General features: G+C 43.6%; 1 protein-coding gene across 4 annotated transcripts in view; it reads left to right on the forward strand.

Annotated features, from left to right (window-relative positions):
- Positions 1-23,250, forward strand: part of RAF1 (Raf-1 proto-oncogene, serine/threonine kinase) — a 114,343-nt gene that overhangs the window by 30,146 nt on the left and 60,947 nt on the right. For 2 of the 4 annotated variants that reach the window (XM_077325649.1, XM_077325653.1), the window contains exon 1: positions 21,830-21,998. The exons of 1 other annotated variant lie outside the window; for it this stretch is intronic. The gene's annotated coding sequence lies outside the window, so the exon portion shown is untranslated. Of the gene's footprint in view, positions 1-21,829; positions 21,999-23,250 lie in introns of those variants that run through there. One more of the 4 variants, XM_077325650.1, reaches the window with a different exon arrangement.

A 23,250-nucleotide genomic window follows, 5' to 3' on the forward strand; every position in this document is an offset into this window, starting at 1 on the left:
ACAAGCTAGGCTCCAGCAATATGTGGACCGAGAACTTCCAGAAGTACAGGCAGGATTTCGAAGAGGCAGGGGAACTAGAGATCAAATTGCCAACATACGCTGGATCATGGAGAAAGCTAGAGAGTACCAGAAGAACGTCTACTTCTGCTTCATTGACTATGCTAAAGCCTTTGATTGTGTGGAGCACAACAAATTGTGGCAAGTTCTTAAAGAGATGGGAATACCAGAGCATCTTATTTGTCTCTTGAGAAATTTATATGCAGGTCAAGAAGCAACAGTGAGAACTGAACATGGAATCACTGACTGGTTCAAAATTGAGAAAGGAGTTCGGCAAGGCTGTATACTGTCACCTTGCCTATTTAACTTGTATGCAGAGCACATCATGAGAAATGCGGGATTAGAGGAGTCACAAATTGGGATCAAGATTGCAGGGAGAAATATCAACAACCTCAGATATGCAGATGATACCACTCTAATGGCAGAAAGTGAAGAGGAACTAAAGAGCCTGTTGATGCGGGTGAAGGAGGAGAGTGCAAAAGTTGGCTTGAAACTCAACATCAAGAAAACAAAGATCATGGCATCCGGCCCTCTCAATTCCTGGCAAATAGATGGGGAAGAAATGGAGATAGTGACAGATTTTATTTTCCTGGGCTCCAAGATCACTGCAGATGGGGACTGCAGCAAAGAAATTAAAAGACGCTTGCTCCTGGGGAGGAAAGCTATGGCAAATCTAGACAGCATCCTAAAAAGCAGAGACATCACCCTGCCAACAAAAGTGCGTTTAGTCAAGGCTATGGTATTCCCAGTTGCAATGTATGGCTGCGAAAGTTGGACCATAAGGAAGGCCGAGCGTCAAAGAATTGAGGCTTTTGAACTCTGGTGCTGGAGAAGACTCTTGCGAGTCCCTTGGACTGCAAGGCGAACAAACCGGTCAGTCCTAGAGGAGATCAACCCTGACTGCTCCTTAGAAGGCCAGATCCTGAAGATGAAACTCAAATACTTTGGCCACCTCATGAGAAGGAAAGACTCCCTGGAGAAGAGCCTAATGCTGGGAGCGATCGAGGGCAAAAGAAGAAGGGGACGACAGAGAATGAGGTGGCTGGATGGAGTCACTGAAGCAGTAGGTGCAAACTTAAATGGACTCCGGGGAATGGTAGAGGACAGGAAGGCCTGGAGGATCATTGTCCATGGGGTCGCGATGGGTCGGACACGACTTCGCACATAACAACAACAACAACATGTTGTAACTTGAATCAAGCAGAAAAGCCTATTGCATTCATTTCATTCCAGAATACATGGAAATATTAGGCTTAGGGTCCAGATGTTCCAGGATATATCTGTCTTTTACAAAATTGCCAAAACTGTTTGCTTATTTATTGGTTTATAAAATGTAAATGAAAAAGCCAGAAAAGTTGTGGGAAAAGTTATAAATATGGTGGGAATCTCTATAAAAAACAACTATAATATATGAAGAATATAAATGCCCTTTATAAAATAAACAGAAAGTTTCACACACTCATCATGAAATGTGAAACAGCCTGCTTGTCAATTATAAAACAGAAGACCAAACACATTTCAACATACTGTCTCAGTCAGTCTAGTATAACAAATATATCATACAACTTACATTTAGGTTAAAAACACATTGGAAAAATACTGGGATCTTTTAAACCCAATAAATCCTTTATTATTGACTTTTATATGATACCTACAAGATTAAAATATAAGAAATACAGACAGACCATCCATGCTGGATGAGGTACACTCAGCTTCCTTTCTCCTGTTTATGAAAAAGGAATAGGTTATCTTGTAGATTCTGTATATTGGACCACTGATGAAGACAGCATGTTAAAACATGACTGGCCTGTGTTATGATTAGTGATCAGAGTCTGTGTTGTATCAGTCTCCTGGCAATATGTCATGGTTGGTTGCAGAGTATCCTCCATTCTGGCCATGAAGGTGAAACCAACAGTGCAGCCCTTTGTTGGTTTCTATGTTGTAACTTGAATCAGGCAGAAAAGCCATCTTCATTCCAATATTTTTGAAAAATGTTCAATCCCTCTTCTGTTGCATAATGCTATTTGCAGGGGGCAGGAATGGGCTCTGAAGTAAAATAGGGTTGCTCTTAAGCTCAGCAACCTTCTCTGGCCACATTGCTCTCCTCATGTTGGCTGTGTCCCACCACCAGAAGACTTCTACCTGCAGTAACGGTCACTGGTAGAACAGTACTGCTACAAAGTATCACCATGTCACACCTTTGGCCTAGATCAAAGTGGATAGCTGTGTTATTCTATAGCACCAGAAAGAGTACAAAGACCAAAGGTATAAAAGACCAAGAGTCCATTAGCATCTTAAAAATGAACAAAATTGACCAGATATCTGAATAAGTGAGCAGTGATTCATGCAGGCTCATGCCCTACCACAAATTTTGTTAGTCTTTAAGATACAACTAGACTGTTGCTCTTTTATACCTTTGGCCTGTATTGGCATCGGTGGTCTTAACCACAATCCTATGCCCCCACAAGAATAATTTGGAGAGATAGACTTGCCTTGATCACCTTCCTGTACATGGAACTGCAATTTATTTATATACATAGTAACATAGCAAATTACATAGCAAGTTAGGGTGCAAACACAATTAACAGCCTCCCCTCAGGCGCAGCACAAGATGGAGGGTGGACTCTTTCTGGATATTGTAGTCAGAGAGGGTGCGGCCATCTTCAAGCTGCTTGCCGGCAAAGATCAGCCTCTGCTGGTCAGGGGGGATGCCCTCTTTGTCCTGGATCTTGGCCTTCACGTTCTCAATGGTGTCACTGGGCTCCACTTTAAAATACACACTCCATTGTACACCCCAAAAAGTTACAGGTTCACATAAAAGAAAACAAATGCTACAGTAATGGAATACAATGTGCTGCTACCTTCTGTTATTTAAACTACCAGAGCAGTTACATCACAGCTAGGACTAGATTCCAGGCCTCTAAAATATCAGAGCTAATGTCTGTGCCAAAAATGAAGAGCAATTAATAAACCTTGCAACAGATCTCAGACGCAGACTCTGCTAGCTTTGGATTTGTAATGGAGTCAGACAGACATGACTTGAAAGTTTCCTATAATGTCTTCATTGTTTATCTGTTCTAATAGATGGGTTCTGTAGTTTAATTTTCTCTCCCTAGCTTCATTTGCTCTCTTAAGCGGCAGTAGTTCTCCCGGATAAAGTACTTCTTCTTGATATGGAGGCACGCTAGAATGAACAAGACTTATTGACTCTTCAATGCATTGACAGTTCAGACAGTGCAGACAAGAAACACTTGACACTGAAACTAGTATTAGGCTAAATTGCTGTCAAGAAACTATTGATTTGCTTAAACATTTTATCACATAGGACAAAAATTTTCAAACACAGCTGCCTTATTTCTGTATGTCACAGAATAGCATTTTATTTCTTGCATCCTGAAAATACCTGATGGACTGGATTAACTGCAAAGAAACTTCAATGCATCCATTCCTTTCTTGAATAACAGTTATTCTGAGATTTCTGATTCTTGGGAAAGGGAGAGGAGAAAGACTGAAATTACTGCCAGTTCAGGATTGCATTGTCCATCTTCCTTCATCTGTGTATTTTCGGACATCCATACAAGTGAAGGGATCCATGCCAACAAAACACCTTTAAAATGTTGATTTAGTTTCCAAACCTATTGCTTTATACAGGTTGGGGTGCAAGCAAGGAAAGAACTATCTGTGTGCATAAGGGCTCAATATACAGACAATTCCCAGAGAGGAATTTGAGGTGCCCCTGTGTAAGATAATGTGTTGTAAGAAGGGTCATCTTTGTACTCTGGGTAGAAGAAGATAGTTTAATTCAGGGCTGCATTTGAATTTAGTTTTTATTTATTGGCAGTTCTAATAGAGATTTTAAATTGTAGTCTTCTAGGTTGGTGTTTTTTTAAAAAGTTATCTACATTGAACGCTACCTTCAGTGCTTCAAGACACAAAGGTGGTTAATAAGTATTTTAGATAAATAAAATATTATTGTATAGTATATATTGAAAATAACATAACATAAATGGAACCATGACTGTTGTATCTTTTATATAAATACTGGCTATGAGCTTTAATGTTCTTCACCAGGCATAAGAGGAAGAATTAAAATAAGGCATGAAAACAAAATAAAATATTACATGACCTGGTTGATGGAAAGCAGTCCATGTCATGTGCTTGCAATTAGGAAAAATAAAACTGAATATTGTAGAGGCACTTTGAAAATGAAATTACAAATTCAGGTCTTTCTAAACAATCTAATTTCACATTCAATACAAAGTGGTATAAAAAGGCAAGAAAATTATTATGATGTAAAGCAATTTTTCATTACCAATCCCAGCATATCCTTGCTAAGTACAGAAGACAAAACTGTTATGATATTGACTATATTACAGCTAAAACTCATACTTGCACAGACACTCTTAAAATAAAGGCAACTGTGTGAACTAGACACTCTGGATCAGACAGACTTGGTACTGGAATTAAAAAGTCAGTGGTGTGGTCTGAAGGTCTGAGAGACTTTCATACGAAACACGAGGATGGCTGTGAGCCAGATGGAGAGATGAGCTGATGTGGCAGGCCAGGCTGCATGATGGAACACATTGGCAGAAGTCCACAGGAACTGTTGCTCAATCTGAGAGGCCTTCATCAGGCAGGGACTGGAATAACAGATCGACAATGATACAAACTCGCATGGAATTCACATTATCTTTGGTATACACTGTTCTTCATGACTGAGATGTGTCACAACACAGGATGCCGATATAAGAGTAACTGCAGTCATGCTAACAGAGCTGTGAAAGTGTGCATCAGGGCAAAATATCAGAAAGGGAACTTAATACAATAGGCTAAACTTTGCTGCATCATCATTGAGATTTTGGTTTAATTATTTTTTTTAAACTTTTTGATTAAACTTTTGTTCAAGATTTTAAAACATAACATAAATTCTGTTTTCATTCTATGGATTTCAGAGATATTCCACACATCCTGTGCCAGTGTGATCCAACATATTTTGATTGACTTGCAACTTCATCCTTTGCATGTTTGGTCCAAATAGCACATAGCACAACAAAGCATTGAAATATATGGGGTTTCAAAACAAGAGGCAAATTAGGGCAATAGATAAATGTTTATTATAAGCAGAAGTTGAATTTATATTAGGAAATCTGATTGCTTTTAATTCCAAATTTAGTTTTGAAAAGTTATCCAGATATTTCTGAAAAGTACATCTTGTTTTAGTTCCAAAGGACTAAGTTCATTTCCAAGGGCCTTTTCGCACAGGGATCTTTGTTGCAAATTGTTTGCGGAATGAAAAATCGCCATTTAAAATAGTGGAATTCGTCGTTATGCATACCTGCCTTTGTAGTGGAATCAGTTGCGTTTTTTAGCGTTTCCCACAGGCTTCCGGTCTCGGCAGAAATCGCTAGAAAGGAAGCGCTATTGCCAAGCTCGTCCCGCCCCTGGCCGTCAAGCAGCCAATGGGCAGCCGTTAGCATGCTCCCAAACAGCCCCTTTCCCTTTAAGAAAGGTTTTTTAAAAAAAAAAACGACCCATAGCAACGAATCTAGGTAGATTCGTTGCTACGGAGAGACCCATCCAGCTGCCTAATGTGAGCTGTCGTTTGATAGTATGATCGTTTGCACGCTGCCTCGAGTGATAAAAAAAAAATCCCCCCCCCCTCTCACGGGCCCGATTTTCGGCTGAATTTATTTGTAAAAAATAAAGGGACTTTATTTCAGCAAACGGGCTTTTCAGTGGTTTGTGCTTAGTGACTAAAGGTGAAGGACTGAAGCCAGGGAAGCCTCTAAACAGAAAGAGGCTCGCCGGTGCGTTTATCCCCGCTCGCTCGGAGAAAAAAAAATGGCGATCGCTTCGCCGGAAGTTTGGAGGAGAGAGCCAGGGGGAGGGACTTTGAAGAACCAGCAACAATGGTAACGCACAGGTCTTTAGCGCTACTGTTGCAGATTGGTTGCAGGAGTGTATCGCTATCCGGAGGGTGAATCCACTTTTCTGGATTCCCCTGAAAGCGCCACAACGAAGCGCTTTTTGCTGATTGGTTTCAGGATTGTTGCAGATTGTCTACGACGTCGTGGGTTATGGCAAATTAGTAGCGTTTCCAAATAGCAACCATTGTGCTACTTTGAAGCCGTGCGAAATGGCCCCAAGTCATACTCAGAGCTTTGGTGGATGGTAGCTGAACTCTATTTCCTTCAAGGAAATTTTGACAGAATATAACAAGAAGCAGAACCCAAAATTTAGCGTACAGCAGTATGTTCTTGGAACAAGAACCTCATCCATTAACAAGGAAAACTGCTGGGACAAGGAGAGAGTAACTACTTGCCCCTTGTGACATGGCCAGTCTGATTACATACTGAGGGCTTGAACTACAGCCCTTTAGAAAGTATTACCTAGAATGCTGGGGGTACATGTGAACACTCAATCAGAGCACACTTCAAGTTTCTAGGGTCAAAGGATTTTCAGGCTGATGTATTTCTCAATTAAAGATTTGGAAGAGCAGACAGTGAAATAGGTGGTACTTGAGTATTTAATTTTTATTGAACATAAAATTGGGCCAAATTTTCAGTCATGGTGACCTGTAAAGAATAGGCAGTATAAAAATCCAAATAAATAAATAAATAAATAAATCATGCATAGTGTGAAAAAGTACTTTTGTTTGTTCTGAATCTGTTGCTCATCACTCAGCTCATCACTGAGTTTACTGAGGGTAGTAAACTCAGGATGGACAAAAAAAATATCTTTGCACGGGGAGTGATTAAAATGTGGAAATCGCTTCCAGAGGATGTAGTGAATTGATGGCCAAAGGAATAAAGAGCTTTAAAGGGGGACTAGACAGATTCATGGAGGATAAGTCACCATGACTAGTAGCTACTGATAGGCTTTCAAAAGCTAGCATTAAAATAATGATTTGATAATATATGATTTCTTATGATTGTATTTTTAATTAAGGAAAATTTACCTGAATCTTTTAGACACCTAATTGCCACCATATAACGGAAGGATATTGTCACTGGGGTATGCATTAGTAAGATCCCCAGGGTACTTGCAGTAAGGAGGCCCAAAACACAGTGAGGGCCTTAGCTCCATGACAGAATTAATAAAGTGCCAAATGGCCATATTCCAGCAACCGCCTTTAAGAGTTATACACTACTCAGCATTCCCTTCTGTTAGGGCACTTAATAGTGCTCCTTGGATTTTTACCTGCGTAGCCTCATGTCCTGCTCTCAATCTCTGGCTACTTCTCAGCTCCATCTTACTGTGGCCTTAAGTGGCCAGCTTAATAACTTCCTGAACAGGCATCCTCAGACTGTAGGTCTCAATCATGCCTTAGCCCTAATGCAGCCCTCCCACACACGCACACACCATTTGACTGTGGAGTAACCCCTGAAATAATCTTCAGGCTTTGAGTAACCCAGGAAGTGTTGTCAGCTCGCCACACCTCTCTGCCACGCCTCCTGAAGTGACATATTTACAGTGTGCATAGCATTGCTAATAAAATAAGAAGCTTGTTAAATAGGAAATTAATTTCAGTATGTGTGTGTATGTAGTACCTTGCCTGAGCATAAAGCCTATTGGGCAAAGCAGTAATTCTCAGGGAAAATAATCTCTTGAGTTCAAAATCCCCTGTAACTTTGGGAGATCTCCAGGCACCACCAGGAATTTGGCAATCTAAGCAAGACCTGATAATATATTTTCCTAGGATCAGATATGACTGCCAGGGCAAGGGGAAACCTGGGAAGAAAGGAATCCTTGTGAAGGCTGTGCACTGTCCTTGCATTGGATCCAGGTACGGTAGCGCTTGGCTAGGGATGCCAGCTTCCAGGTGTGATTTGTGGTTCCCCTGGAATTACAGCTGATCTTCCAACAACAGAGATCAGTTTCCCTGGAGAAAATAGATGTGTTGGAGGATAGACTGTGGCACTGGATCTAGTCCTCTCCTGCTTAAATATCTGAATATTTGCAAAATTCTTCCAGCTATTTCCTACCGGTGGGGCTATGAGAAGAAATCCCTGTATAAAGAGAAAACTACCCTGGTAATTTTTTTAAAGTTATAAATATATTTTAAAACAATTAAATCTCCTCCATCTGGAGTAACCCAGGGGGGGGGGGAGGTTGCCCTAATGAGATGCCCTAAGCATGCATAGCTGCCGCCTGGGCTAACTACCCATGCCCTGCTGTTGGAATGCCAGACCACTCCTTTCTTACTAGTTGGTGTCCCGCTTGCCTCCATTTCAGGGTTCCAGTCATGCTTCTCTGCCACTGTTGAGTCCTGTGGTCCACAAGGTTTCATAGATATATATTCCTTAAACAAATTGATCTAAAACATTGTTTCACGTAATATTTCTGGTAAGGCCTAGGAGGAGAGGTGGTCTCATTTCTTAAGTGCCACTCAGCACTTAACATCCACTCAGGGTGGCTGCCCTGCCTCTGACTGCCTCCTCCTCCAACCGGCTTCCTTGTCTGTCCAGCAGCCAGACAACTGCCTTCCGTCCCCCACCCCTGAGCACCCCCTCCTACTTCCACTTCCCTCAGAAGCTGCAGTTCCCTGCTGCTGAAAGCTGCCCCTGCCACTGAGTTCCCTGCCTGGGGGCCTCCGGCCTGCAGCCTTTTCAGGTCCTGCGGGTGGGTGGGGGCATCCATAGAGTTCTTCCACCACCACCCCATCTAGCACCCGCTGAATTCCTGAATGTAATGGGCTTTGTCCCTAGTTAAAACCTAAGCATCTATGCCGACTCATAAAGTTAAGCATTTGTGTTTATTTTTCTAAAATGTAATGAAAAGAAGGAAAATTTCAAGGAAAAATAGTCATATAGTAAGATACTAAACATACTACTAAGAGAGTGTTTATAATAAACCATTTTGCTCAAATATGCAGTATTCCAAATTTGGTACAGCTGTTCTAACATTGTGAATATATTTTTACATTTCAAATAATATGTTATATATATTTGCACAGAATTTATCAAGTTCAAAATAATTTCAAGATCAACAGAAGATGTAGTAAAATCCCTTTTGGATTTAGATGGATAGTATATTCAGTCACATAATATATTAAATGCAATACCCCAGAACTTCTGGATCTTGACACAACCCAAAAAATATTATATAAATCTGCACAGTAGATTGACACTTTCAATATATATCAATTAGTAAATCATAAATTCTAGTCAGTTTATGTGATTTTAGATACTAGCTGCACAATATTTTGAAAAGGTTTTTTTTAACAGTCTACTGAGAGCTCAGACAACTGAGAGCACGTGGAGAAAGCTGCTGGGGGGTGCTGCTGCTGCTGCTGCTGACCAGGTGAGGCTATTGTCGTGCTGAGTGAGGTAATTGCTGGGTGATTGCTGGGAGGATTAAAAAGGGCTGCTCCTTGCCAGAGGCGCAAGCCTAAGGGCGAGAGACAAAGGGCTCTTGGCCTGTGGCTCTTAGCCTGGGGTTCTTGGCATAGCAATTAGAGTCAGTAGATTATATTTCCCTAGTAGTTGCACTGCCTACAAGTTACAATGGACCTCCAGGACACCCATCCCATCATCTGCAGTGAGTGTGACATGATTGCCTTCCTCCCTGAAGACAAGATGGACTACATCTGCCCCAAGTGTAAGCTGGTAAAACTCTTGGAGGAAAGGATTATGGGCTTAGAAGAGAGGATTATTACCCTGACCCAAATTAAGAAAGGGGAGGAGTTCATAGACTGGAGCTGTGCAACTCGGAATAAAGAGGATGCAACAAGTCTTGAAGAGGATAAGGGGATTGACCTCATTATGGAACCTCTGCAGACAGTTAGGAAAAAGACTCAACGGCGTAGAATGAGACGGTTCTCGGGACCTTTGGAGCTCCAAAATAGATTTCAGACCCTTGCACAGGAGGTGCAAGAGTCAACGAGGGAAGAGGTCCCCAAACAAAGTCTAAGACAAAATGAAGAGGCCACGGGGATAGAAGGAAATGGTGTTGAGAAGAAAAGAAAAAGGAGAGTACTGGTAATTGGAGACTCCCTGCTAAGAGGAATGGATCGCCATGTGGCTGGGCCCGACCCCCTAACCTGAGAGGTGTGTTGGTTGCCAGGAGCAAAAATTAAAGAAGTTTCAGAACGGCTGCCCAAACTCCTCAAATCTACGTATTGCTACCCATTTGTGATGGTCCATGTGGGTACTAATGACATGTCCATGAGTACCATCGCTCCTATTAAAACAGACTATCAAGATCTAGGGAGGAAGCTCAAGCAAATGGGGGCACAAATGGTATTCTCTTCAATCTTGCCTGTCAAGGGAAGAGGAATGCGACGGGAGAGGAAGATAATGGAGGTGAATATGTGGCTGCGTAGTTGGTACCGGCAGGAGATATTTGGTTTCTGGGACCATGGGATAGGAGGCTTTCTTGAGGAAGGCCTACTAGCACCTGATGGACTGCACTTATCGAAGCTGGGGAAGAATGTGTTTGGCAGGAACCTGGGGAGATTCATCAGGAGAGCTTTAAACTGAAGCCACAAGGGAAGGAAACGTTCAGCATAGGGAGTGTAAGGAAGGAGACCGATCGGGGGCAGCCCAACCAGGAAGGCCAGCTCATAGGGAACCAAAAGTAAAAGGATTCAGATGCCTTTATACTAACACCCGAAGCATGGTCAATAAGAAGGAAGAGCTGGAACTTCTCATGCTGATGGAAAGGTATGATCTAGTGGGCATCACAGAAACTTGGTGGAATGATTCTCATGACTGGAATGTAATAGTGGATGGATATGAACTGTTCAGAAAAAACATAATAGATCAAAGAGGTGGAGGAGTGGCACTGTATGTGAAGAAAGGGCTTACCTGTCAGGAAATTCTAGTGAAGGAGAGCATATCTACAGTGGAAAGCATCTGGGTGAAAATAAGCGAGGGGAAAACAAACAGTGTGGTGGTTGGTGTCTGCTACCGACCGCCTGACCAACGAGAGGATGTGGATGCTGCACTTTGTGAGCAGTTTGACAAAATATCCAAGCGTCAGGACCTTGTCATCATGGGTGACCAATTTCCCAGATGTGTGCTGCGAAACAAACTCTGCGAAGCGTCCTCAGTCATGCAAATTTCTGACCTGCCTGGCTGACAATTTCATTTATCAAATGGTAGATGAACCCACAAGAGGTTCAGCCATACTGAATACTGACCAATAGGCAAGAGTTGGTGAAGGAGGTGAAGGAGGTGGGGAACCTAGGGGGAAGTGACCATGTCCTCATAGAATTCCTTTTGAGATGGGGAGGCAAGGAAGCTTGTAGCCTGACGCGGATGTTGGATTTTCACAGGGCAAACTTTAATAAACTCAGAGGCATGATGAGTGTCATACCATGGATGAGAATGCTAGAAGGGAAGGGAGCATGTGAAGGGTGGGTGCTACTCAAACAAGAGCTATTGCATGCTCAATCAATGACTATCCCAGAAAGAAGAAAACACTGCAGGAGCTCTAAGAAGCCTATTTGGATGAACAGAGAACTTCAAGAGGAACTAAGAACGAAAAGGGAGATGTTCAGGAAATGGAGGGAATGACAGAGCTCTAAAGAACCTACAGGTTACTAGGCACTGTAGATCAATCATCAGAAAGGCCAAAGCTGAGAGTGAGCTAAGGTTGGCCAGGGAAGCCCACTGTAACAAGAAAAGATTTTTCAGTTATGTGAGGAGCAAACGTAAAGTAAAGGAGGCAATAGGCCCACTGTTGGGTGCAGATGGACAAACTCTAACGGAGGATGCAGAGAAAGCAGAAAGGCTCAGGGCCTATTTTACATCTGTTTTTTCCCACAGGTCAAAGGGTTTAGGCACATCTAGAGATGACAGTAGCCAAGAGATAGTGTCTGGGTGGCAGGTTGACATGGACAGAGAGGTTGTGGAGAGGCATTTAGCTGCACTGGATGAGTTCAAATCCCCTGGGCCGGATGAAATGCACCCAAGAGTGCTCAAAGAACTTTCCGCAGAACCCTTGTCCATCAACTTCGAGACCTCTTTAAGGACTGGAGATGTCCCGGAGGACTGGAAGAGAGCAAACGTTATTCCAATCTTCAAAAAAGGGAGGAAGGATGACTGGGAAACTATAGACCAGTGAGTCTGACCTCTGTTGTGGGTAAGATAATGGAGCAGATATTAAAAAGAGCGATCTGCAAACATCTGGAGGAGAATTTGGTGATCCAAGGATGGATCCAAAATCCAAAATCCAAGCATGAATTTTTCTCCAACAGGTCCTGTCAGACCAACCTGGTTTCCTTTTTTGAACAAGTGACAGGTTTGCTGGATCGTGGAAATTCGGTTGATGTCGTTTACTTGGATTTTAGTAAAGCTTTTGATAAGGTTCCCCATGATGTTCTGATGGATAAGTTGAAGGACTGCAATCTGGATTTTCAGATAGTTAGGTGGATAGGGAATTGGTTAGAGAACCGCACTCAAAGAGTTGTTTTCAGTGGTGTTTCATCAGACTGGAGGGAGGTGAGTAGCGGGGTACCTCAGAGCTCGTTGCACAGCCTGGTACTTTTTAACATATTTATTAATGATCTAGATGAGGGGGTGGAAGGACTACTCATCAAGTTTGCAAACGACACCAAATTGGGAGGACTGGCAAATACTCCAGAAGATAGAGACAGAGTTCAACGAGATCTGAACACAATGAAAAATGGGCAAATGAGAACAAGATGCAATTTAATAAAGATAAGTGTAAAGTTCTGCATCTGGGTCAGAAAAATTAAAAGCATGCCTGCTGGATGGGGGATACGCTTCTAGGTAACACAGTGTGTGAACGAGACCTTGGGGTACTTTTTGGATTGTAAACTAAACATGAGCAGGCAGTGTGATGCAGCAGTAAAAATGTCGAATGCCATTTTGGGCTGTATCAACAGGGGCATCGCATCAAAATCACAGGATGTCATAGTCCCATTGTATACGGCACTGGTCAGATCACACCTGGAGTACTGTGTGCAGTTCTGGAGGCCTCACTTCAAGAAGGACGTAGATAAAATTGAAAGGGTACAGAGGAGAGCGACGAAGATGATCTGGGGCCAAGGGACCAAGCCCTATGAAGATAGGTTGAGGGACTTGGGAATGTTCAGCCTGGAGAAAAGGAGGTTGAGAGGGGACATGATAGCCCTCTTTAAGTATTTGAAAGGTTGTCATTTGGAGGAGGGCAGGATGCTGTTCCCATTGGCTGCAAAGGAAAGGACACGCAGTAATGGGTTTAAACTACAAGTACAACGATATAGGCTAGATATTAGGAAAAAATTTTCACAGTCAGAGTAGTTCAGCAGTGGAATACGCTGCCTAAGGAGGTGGTGAACTCCCCCTCACTGGCAGTCTTCAAACAAAGGCTGGATACACACTTTTCTTGGATGCTTTAGGATGCTTAGGGCTGATCCTGCTTTAAGCAGGGGGTTGGACTAGATGGCCTGTATGGCCCCTTCCAACTCTATGATTCTATGATTCTATGAAATACTTGGTTTACTGTTACCCAAGCAGCACAATTAATCAAAGATTTATTCTCCCAATATCCTTTCCCATTTTAACAAATAATTATTCAGTAATAATGTCTTATTCAAAAGTAATTAATACAAATAAGAACCCTTTCCAGGTTTCAGTCCTAATATGATTTTATAAGGAGTTTTAAAATGATGTTCATATGGTCGTTTATTTTAAACTGTGCAGTCATGATCACTGAAGGTACCATAGCCACAAAAGCAACATCTTAACAGCAAATACAAACAATTTGTTTTTTTGTATGCATTATTCAGTTGGACATGTATTGTGTAGTAGGCTTGAATCTTTATCACCATGGTTTAGTACATCTAAGGACAAAGGGTATGGACCACATGGACTGCTTACTCCTCATTTCCTCAGTTGATCTTTGCCATTGATTTGGCTTTTAAGTATTCTTTCTGCACCTATAATGGACAGATTCATAGTTAATTCCTTAATCTGGTCTAGAACCTTGAATGACAGGATTCAAATGGAATTCTACAGTTGAAAGTGTCCATTAAGAGTGACATTTGAGAGTGGCTGTTAGAACAGTGCAGTTCAATAAAAAGTGCAAGAATTGAGGAGGATCCTGAATTAGGGAAATTAGACTAGTAGTCCTTTCGTGAGTGAAATAGCTCCTAGGAAAAGGGGATACCTATCCAGTAGTTAAGAATGAAATTTGGAACTTGTGTGAATGTTCCTGCCTACATAAATTTAAGTATTTTTGAGACAAAGCAGCAGTGACTTCCAAGAGAGATCTCTCCACAGTTTTAAAGACCTGTAGAACCAAACAACTACTTTATTACAAACTGGCTGTTGTTTATAATTATACAGTTATGCTTCTTGTTGCCTATTCATTTTTCAGGCTCCAAACCTTAATAACCATTTTCCCTTAAATTTCCCCTTAAATTAAGACCACTTCCCCTTAAAAATGAGTTAAAGTAGCTTGTTTCTTTTGAATTATCTGACATAGTAATTTGACATATACAAATGAAGGATATTTCATTTTGTTGATCACCTAAACTGTCAACTTATATCTATATACATTTAAACAAGTGGGTAGTCATATAGTGAAACTAAGAAGAAAAATGGACTAACCTGCTAAAGAAAAAATAAAAGGGAAGCGGGGAATTGTTATAGCACCTCATCAATTTTAACAACCTGGAGTCAGTGTGGGGCCAGTTTATTTTCTTTCTCATGTGTCAAAAATAATCTGGATTGTCAAAAGAGTTTCCTGTTGTAAGCACAGTCATCATCAATGGCATTATGTTGCCACCTCCTCCCTTTTTGTGTGCATGTGCTGTAGAAATACATTGTTGTAATGCTGAAAGTCTGTCCTTCTCGTGTAAAGTGAAGTGAGGTCCTACTGCCTTAGATTTTGAATATCCTGGGCAAGGGGTGATTTTCTTATGTTATTTCTTGATTGTTAATACTGGAAAATTGCTGTCCTGGATTTAAGCTTCATTTCCCCCAAGCAGATCAATGATCAATGTGACATGGATATAGATATGGATGCAGTGGTTCAGTGCATGTAGTTTACTTAGTCTGACCGGTGTCATCAATGCTTGTTCAGTTTCTGCAAAGGATACGTTCCAGAAAAGGGCTCTGTCTCAGTTGTGCTCATCTGCCATTGGATGTAGGATGGCTCTGGAGAGAAATTCACTCATTTTCTCATTACACTAAGCTATAATGGCATGTCCTGGCATGCTTATTTGTTCCCCTATAATCTCTGCATCTACCCTTGGAGCCAGGAGTGGTGAGAGAACTTTGTGCTGGAAGTGTGGCATGATGAGCAATGGATAGCCAGTTTTTTGATGATCTGACAGACTTTTATGGAAATGGTATCAGCCCTTAGAGGACAGCTACTGTGGCAGAGAACCATCAGTGCAGAAACAAGTAGCAGTAGCCATATGGTACCCAGGGAATGAAAACTGCTACAAGGAAAGTCTGAGTGCTGTTCAATGTGGGGCACTCAACAGTTGACAAGATCGCTCTTAAAGTCCGCTTTGCCTTGGAGCATTATCAAAGCCTCTACGCCTGGGAAACAAAGTTGTGAAGCTAACCTTCCTTTGAAAAATCCCCCTCTTCTATTGATAGTGTACATGTAATTTTTAAGTAATCATAACGGTTCTTTGTTAATGACAATATTATACAGCTACATGGGTTGTTCTGAGTTTTTGATCTCTCCTTTCAGATAATGATAGCTTTGCATATTTGGGGTTCCCATACTGTGTTGGAGCAATTGACAAGTACACACATACCTATACAGCCTCTGGGCAGAAGTATAGTATAGTAACTGGAAGAAATTCTGCTCCATCCTGTCCAGGGAGCAGTGGATCCCACTGGTTGATTCACTGGTGCAGGAGTCAGATAGAGTGGCAGGAACTATGACATCTCTAGCAAAAATGCTAGCGTTTTTGTTCTGAGGAGCCCCATCACGACTCTGGAGGGTGTTTCTATGCCAGCACTGATTATCACTGATGGAGTTTACACAATGAGGTGCTGGCTGATGAAGGCATACTGAAGAAACAGGGACAGGCACCAGAGGAACGCTGATTATGCACTTTGCAGAGACAGAAATGTTACTGAGCATGCCTTTGGCCAACTTAAGTTGCAATAGCAGTGCCGTTCAGCATGTTTCACCAAGGCAAACATGACCCTTGTGATCACAGCATGCATTATTCTACACAACATTACTGAAGAGAAAGTACATGATGTCCTGATGGTCTGCTGTGACTCAGCCCTGCACATGTTCCCTACAGAGGAAGGTGATTACAAACAGAATAACAGGCACCGTTAAGCAGTAGGGAAGCATGTTCAGGATGTTCTGGCTAGCTTCATGATGTCAAACCAACTGTATGGGATTGGGGTGGGGTGACTATCATTGCTTTGAAACCATTCCTTATTTTTCCTTTGATTTATGTAATAAACATAACATTTGCCCTTGTAATAGCTTGTTTGTACAGTCATTCAATATTCACCAAAATTTAAATTAAATTGTGGAAATTATATGAATATAAAATAGATATTTGTTGGTATTCTTGAGATGTACCACTAAACAACCAAAATTACTTTGTCATGATACTTGCTTTAAGTATTCACAGCCAAATCATAGTGAATGCTGCCCTTTATTAGTAAATAATAAAAATTAGGATGGAATTTAGTCAAGGAGCAAAGGTTGACCTTGAAGTTTGTATGTAAAAATAATTTGTTTTTTCCTGCTGGTCCATTATGATCTTTTCTATTAAGTGTCCAGAATCATTGTTTTCCTAGGTTTCACTGCAGCTTATGAAACATGTAGCTGTGGGCCATGGTACAGTGTAGGTTTTATAAATAAGAAATAAAGTAAATGCAAATGCAAAATACCCTTAGGACTGGGACAGTAAGCATGCATGCAGTTTGCCACCTAAATGTTTGCTAGAGTATCAAAGCATTAATAATTCAAACTTGTTATCAAAATACATGCATGTAAATGATGAGAGCTTACAATCACAAAACACAAGAGGGGTTTTTGAAGGATTTATGGGCAGCTTGTTTTCCCTCTGCCACTATTGTCCAGTTCTTTTTTAGAACAGCTTTGTATCCCTAATGGCCCCTCAGACCTGGTTTGTGCTTGAAGAACAGAGGGAGGAGAGCCCTGAGAGAGGAGGATAGATTAGACCAGCCCAACCTGAAGGGCCCCCATGCAATCCTGGCAGCTCACTCACCAGGCACCTGCCAGCTCAGTCAGCGGTCTGAGGCTAAGCGAGCCACACCCTGATTGGCCCTGCACCTACAGATCCCGCCCTCCGTCCCTGGACACTAGCCACTTTGCTCTCAGACACTGCAGGAGCCAGCGTGTGAGAGAGACACATAGAGACACAGAGACCTCTGCCAAACTGCAAACCAGCCCTGATTCCCTGCTATGGCTCCTGCTGCGAGGGAGGGGGAGGAGAGAGGCAGAGAGAGCTGCCCAAACGAGCCCTCATTCCCTGCTACAAACAGCCCTGATTACCCCGTATGGCTCCTGCGATGGAGAGGGAGGGGAGAGAGAGAGAGAGAGAGAGAGAGAGAGAGAGATCTGCCTCTGCCGGTGTCCCCTGGTTCCTAGCACCCATTGCATTCCTGGTTGCGATGGACTTTCTTGGTAGTATAACTAACTGACTGACTGACTGACTAAATGGATTCTAAGTCAGCCAGCACCCAACAAAAACAAGTGATCTACTTCACAGGGATCATTTCTCACAAATGCAATGCAAATCGAAGGTCAGTTTGCAAACTGAAAGTATCTATAGCTGCAGGGGCGCAGGCTTTTTAATTCCCCAGGAGAGGCTAGGGCTGGGCCAGAGGCCCAGTGGCATCATAGGGAGAAGTAAGTGACATCACAGAGGTGGGACCATGGGGGATTTAGGGAAGGAAAATGTACGGAGTTCATAGTACTGGTAGCTATCATGTCAATTTAAACTCATATCCTGCAAGTGAGTACAATAACATTTTGAGGCAAATTAGAACAGTGCCCATAGTTATGACTCCAAATGAAGCCTATAGTTATGCCACCTAGGATTTGATATACTCTGCTTTCTTAGCATACCACTTAAAGAGTGCATCTTGAAAACATAGACATTCAGAACAAATTATTATTAAAATCATATCAATCAGTTTATGGGAAATGACTGCATTCCTTGCGTAGTCAATTTCTGCTTTCTAGGTTCAGCTTGTGAAACACATTTGGCTTCAACAAGTGATCTTCAGATGGCTGAAATACAACTTTAATTTTTAATTAACAGCACAAATTATTTATTTACATTTAAAAAATTACAATATAATCAAATATTCTGCTGATCCCCTATTAGCCCTTCCCCTGCTCACAGAAGAATTCTCTCCTGCCATATCCCACCTATCCGTCCCAGTTTCCTTATACAGATTTCCCTATCTAAGTACAATTCACTTGTCAAGATGTTACAATTCAAAAAGAACACAACTGTATTTAAATGACACTGAATGTGTTGGTTCTAATTGATGATCTTTGAATGAAATCATTAGCCATAACATACAAATTAATTTCCTGAAAGATCTGTTTATGTCCACAAAGAAAAGCCATGTGATTTAGCCATGCCTGTGTCATGCTTGACCTTAGAAAGGTCTTTATTCCTCAAAGATATGAGAATGTACATTAAACTACTTTTAACAATTGAGAAGATAATATAATGATCATTTCACTTAATATGGAACAGCAACATAACTTAAAAACATGAGCAACTGCAACAATTGAGGAAGAGACCATAAGCTTGGGGGCAGTGTGGCTGCCTGACAAGGATGGATCTAGGCTGCAGAGACCCTCTATTGTTGGTCTTAAGCTGAAAGCCTGGAGGAAGAGCTCCATTCCGCAGGTCCTCCTGAACTGGGGAGCTTGTTCCACCAGGGTGGGGCTGTGGTTGAAAAAACCCTGGCTCTTGTTGAGGTCAGGTGGGCTTCTTTGGGGCCAGGGATCACTAATCTGTTAATGTGGATGTTGCATACCACTCTTTGGGGAATGTGGACAAGCAGATGGTCCTTGAGGCACACAGGACACAGATCGCATATGGTCTTGAAGGTGAGTACTAGTACCTTAAACCTGGGCTGAATCTGCACAGAGCTCTTATTCCAACCTAGGTCATTCAATCTCTGCCGTCCACACTGAATGCGATTTCCATTTTGATTTCGGCCATTTAAATTTTTTATCTGCAACAAGCATGATTGATCCGGAGTGACCCTACCTTTCCCCGCTATATCCTGGAGTGGATATAACCCTTGATATTTGAAAAATCACCATGAGTAAGCATGCAGCTGTCTGCTTGCCCCTGAAATAACTTGTTGCTACCTTGTGGCTCCAACAGTCTGTCTCTGATTGGCTAGATGCCAGTTCAAAGATTCTTAGTTCCTGGTTGCAAGATTTATTTTTTTAAAGGTTTAAGGTGATTGTGCTCCAGATTCTACAATCTCACAGCAGAGATTAGCCTCATTCTGTGAGAGGCTACTGCTGTCTCATCTCTGCTCCTCTCCACCTGCTCGCCACCCCCTCTGCTCGCCCACTTGCAATCTCCTGCAGATGGATTTGTTTTAAGTGTGTGTGTGTGGGGAGAAGCACAAAAACTCAAATCGATCTGAATTCAGCAGGATCGAAAACAGGGGAAAAAAAACACCTCTGTGCAGATTCAGCCCTGATCTGGTGTTAAACTGTTAGCCAGTGCAGAAGGACTGGGGTAATGTGGATTCTCTATGGTATTTGGGTAAAGATGTTAGACACTGCATTTTGGACCAGTTGTAATTTCTGGAACAGGGATAAGGGAAGTCCTGGTAGAACAAATTATAGTAATCCAGCCTAGATGTGACCATTGTATAGATCACTGTGGCCAGGTATTCTGGGGCCAAATAGGGCACAAGTAGCTTCGCTTGGCAGAGATAGAAAAATGCCAGTTGTGACTTGAGCTTCCATGGTTAAAACTGATTGTGCAGTTTTAAGTTGCACACCTTTCAGGTTTGGGAGTTGCGCTTCCTGACTCTTTCCCACCTACCCAAAGGACCTCTATCATTGAGGAGTTGAATTTCATGCAACTATGCTGAAAACAGTCTGCTACAGTCACTTCAGATATTTGAAATCCACAACACATGAAAAGTACATTTTTTAATTGTAATATGCACACTGTCAATGTGTACCTACTAGATCACCCAAGATACCTTTGCTTCATACTGGAAGGAAGTTTCTTCTCTCTCCACAGTCAAACCAACCATGCCACATAGTCCAAAATAGATGCCTCTTCCTGGGTGTAGTCTGCACGGGGCTTTTCACTCACTCCCAGTTTGAATGAATCCCTGTAGTCTACATTGAAATCGATTTCCACTTTTATTTGGGGTGCTTTAAATTTTCTCTCTGCAACATGCATGATTGATTCGTGGTGACCTTACCTCCCCATCCCCCGCAATATCCTGGAGTGGATATAAGCCTTGATATTTGAAAGACCGCCATGAGTAAATGTGTAGACAGCTCCTTTTTGTGAATTAATTTACTGCTCTCTACCTGGGAGCAAAAGAGCCTCTTGTGGCACAGAGTGGTAAGTCGGCAGACATGCAGTCTGAAAGCTTTGCCCATGAGGCTGGGAGTTCGATCCCAATAGGTTGACTCAGCCTTCCATCCTTCCGAGGTCGGTAAAATGAGTACCCAGCTTGCTGGGGGGTAAACGGTAATGACTGGGGAAGGCACTGGCAAACCACCCCGTATTGAGTCTGACATGAAAACGCTAGAGGGCGTCAGCCCAAGGGTCAGACATGACCCGGTGCTTGCACAGGGGATACCTTTACCTTTACCTGGGAGCAAAGGAGTCTTCCCTGATTGGCCAGGACATCAGTTCAAAGTCTTCCCGGTTCACAGTTGCAAGGCTTGTCTTAAAGTGACTGCACTCCAGAAGCCCTAACTTCTCTCATCAGAGATTTTCCTCTTGGATTTATTCCCCTTTCTCTGCTGTCTCAAAACGTCTCCCCCCTCTGTTCAAGAAAAGAAAGAACTTCCTGATGTGCTTGGCTCCCCTCCCTGTTCTGAGCTTCCCCAATCACATACAGAACACTTTCTGTTTCCATGGGGAAGAGGGAGATAGAGCTGAGTTCAAATTGATCTGAATTCAGCAGGATCCACACTAGAATAAACAAAGTAGGTGCAGAATCAGCCCTTGTTTCCCCTGGTGTGAAGCTATGGCAAACATTTTCTGCAGAGTGGGAGTTTTGCTGCTTTTGCCCATACATATAGCAGCAAGGTATGGCAGTCCTCCGCCTCAGCTGCCATTTATTTTGTCAATATGATTTGGCACTGGTTGTCCGGAGAGGGGGCCTGAGCCCTCTGTCAAATGTGTGTGCAGGTGCGGGCTCAAGCCCCCTCAGCCCCGCTCCTCCACGTTTATGGCCCTGAATAGCTGAGTACTGAAAAGTACTCCAGGGACTTGAATGCTGCTGTGACAGTCAACAGGGGATTCTCTCCTGAGGCGCTTTCTATTAGGCTCCAGGAGATGCGATGCTCTGGAGGATTTCCCTGAAAACAAGGGACATCTGGCATCCTTAATCCCAGTCTAGACATGGTTTGGGAGGCACCTCAGAATACCCTTGTCGAAGCTGGGTACTTCCCCTCCGGCTGCGACTCCCGTCCCCCCAAGGGCATTTGCAATCGTCACCCTCCTTAACCTCGGAGCGCCCGATGCTCCCTCCCCTCCGTCTACTTGGCCGCACTTTCAAACGGACACCGCGAGCGGCGGGCGAAGCGAGGCGGAGAAAGGGGCGGGAAGCTCCGCTGCCTCGGCGCTCCAGGCGGAAGGAGCCGAGCACCGATGGCCCCGATTGGTTCGGAATAAATGTCTCGCTGGTAGTCCGGCCGCCATTTTAGATGGGGAGCGGAGCGGAGCGGGCGGCTCTGAGCGAGGGACGAGCCCCAGGAGGACGGACGAGGCGGCGACGCCGCGGGCAGGTAGAGAGGAGGTAGGCAGCGTCCCGCGGGAGGCGCCGAAGGGTGGGAGGCTGCCTCCGCCAGCGCTTCGATAACGGGGGGCCATGGGAAAGGGGGTGTCTTGTCTTTTGTACCTTCCGGGTCCGTCAGCGGGCACTGGGAAAGGGCTGCGCCCTTGTCTGGAGCTGCCCACTTGGACAGCACCGCTGGATTCACGGGGGTCCCCAGCAGGGGATGCCGCCAAGTGAGCCCAGCGCCAGGGACCGTGCACGGCCGCCCTTCGCCCGGTCCTTGCTGCCTGCGCGCCCCTGCTGCTGCTGCTGCTGCTGCTGCTGCCAGGCGGTGCGAGGAGCCCTGTCTTTCAGCCGGCTCCTGGGAGCTCGGCTGCTAACAGTGTCCCGCTTTCGGGCCCTTTCCATTCTCGTCTTGCTTCCTTCTTCGTTTTGTTTCGGGTGGGGGAGTGCGCGCAGTCGTGCCCTTTAGGCGATGGGCGCGCGTGTGGCTGGCAGGCAACGGTGGCGTCCGGCGGTGCGGTGCAGCAGGCTTTCTTGACAAGGGTGGGTCGGAGTGGATGCTCCCGCCGTCTCCCCGGGCCGTCGCCAGCGAGTTGGCGCTTTCTGGGTCTGCGGCTTTGCTGCCTGTCTGGCTGCTCTTGTGGCAAAGCGCCCGGTGGGCCAGCACTGGGTCACCACCCGCCGCTGGCCTGAGCTTTCTTTCCCTGCCTTGAGGTGGTCTAGGAAGCGCTCAGCGGGGCCTGTGGCTGACGGCTTTGTGTACTCCCCCGAAGTGCCAGTGCCCTTTTAAAGGGGCTTGTCAGGCAGAGCATTAACAGCAGTGTCCTCTGGAGAATCCATTTACCCTTTTGATAAAAGTATTCGATGAAACATAAAATGCATTTGGAACCATGCCAATAGGTGATTTAGAAACATTCATAAATGAAAGTATCTTGTTGGGGAGAGGGTGTGGAGAAGTTACAGAAAGCCCCCCCCCACGGCCCCCATAACTCTCTGTGTGTGTTCCTGATGTGTTAGTTGTAATTTTGGCTTGTTTAAAGTAGGTAAGGAATATACTAGCTGCTTCACAGCCCATTTGGATGACACTGCGCACAAACTGAGGTGGTTCCTGGACTCTATACATAAGACAGACAATATGGAGAAAACTTTTGACAGCAATTTTATGTCTCTCCCTCCCCTCTTTTTTTGGACATGAGACAAAGAAATGTTTTTGTTTGAGCCTTCTCAGATTGTTTCTTTGACATTAACTGGTCTTGATTTGTTTAAGATC

The sequence above is a fragment of the Paroedura picta genome, chromosome 3 (assembly GCF_049243985.1).
Source record: "Paroedura picta isolate Pp20150507F chromosome 3, Ppicta_v3.0, whole genome shotgun sequence".
Classification (NCBI taxonomy): Eukaryota; Metazoa; Chordata; class Lepidosauria; order Squamata; family Gekkonidae; genus Paroedura; species Paroedura picta.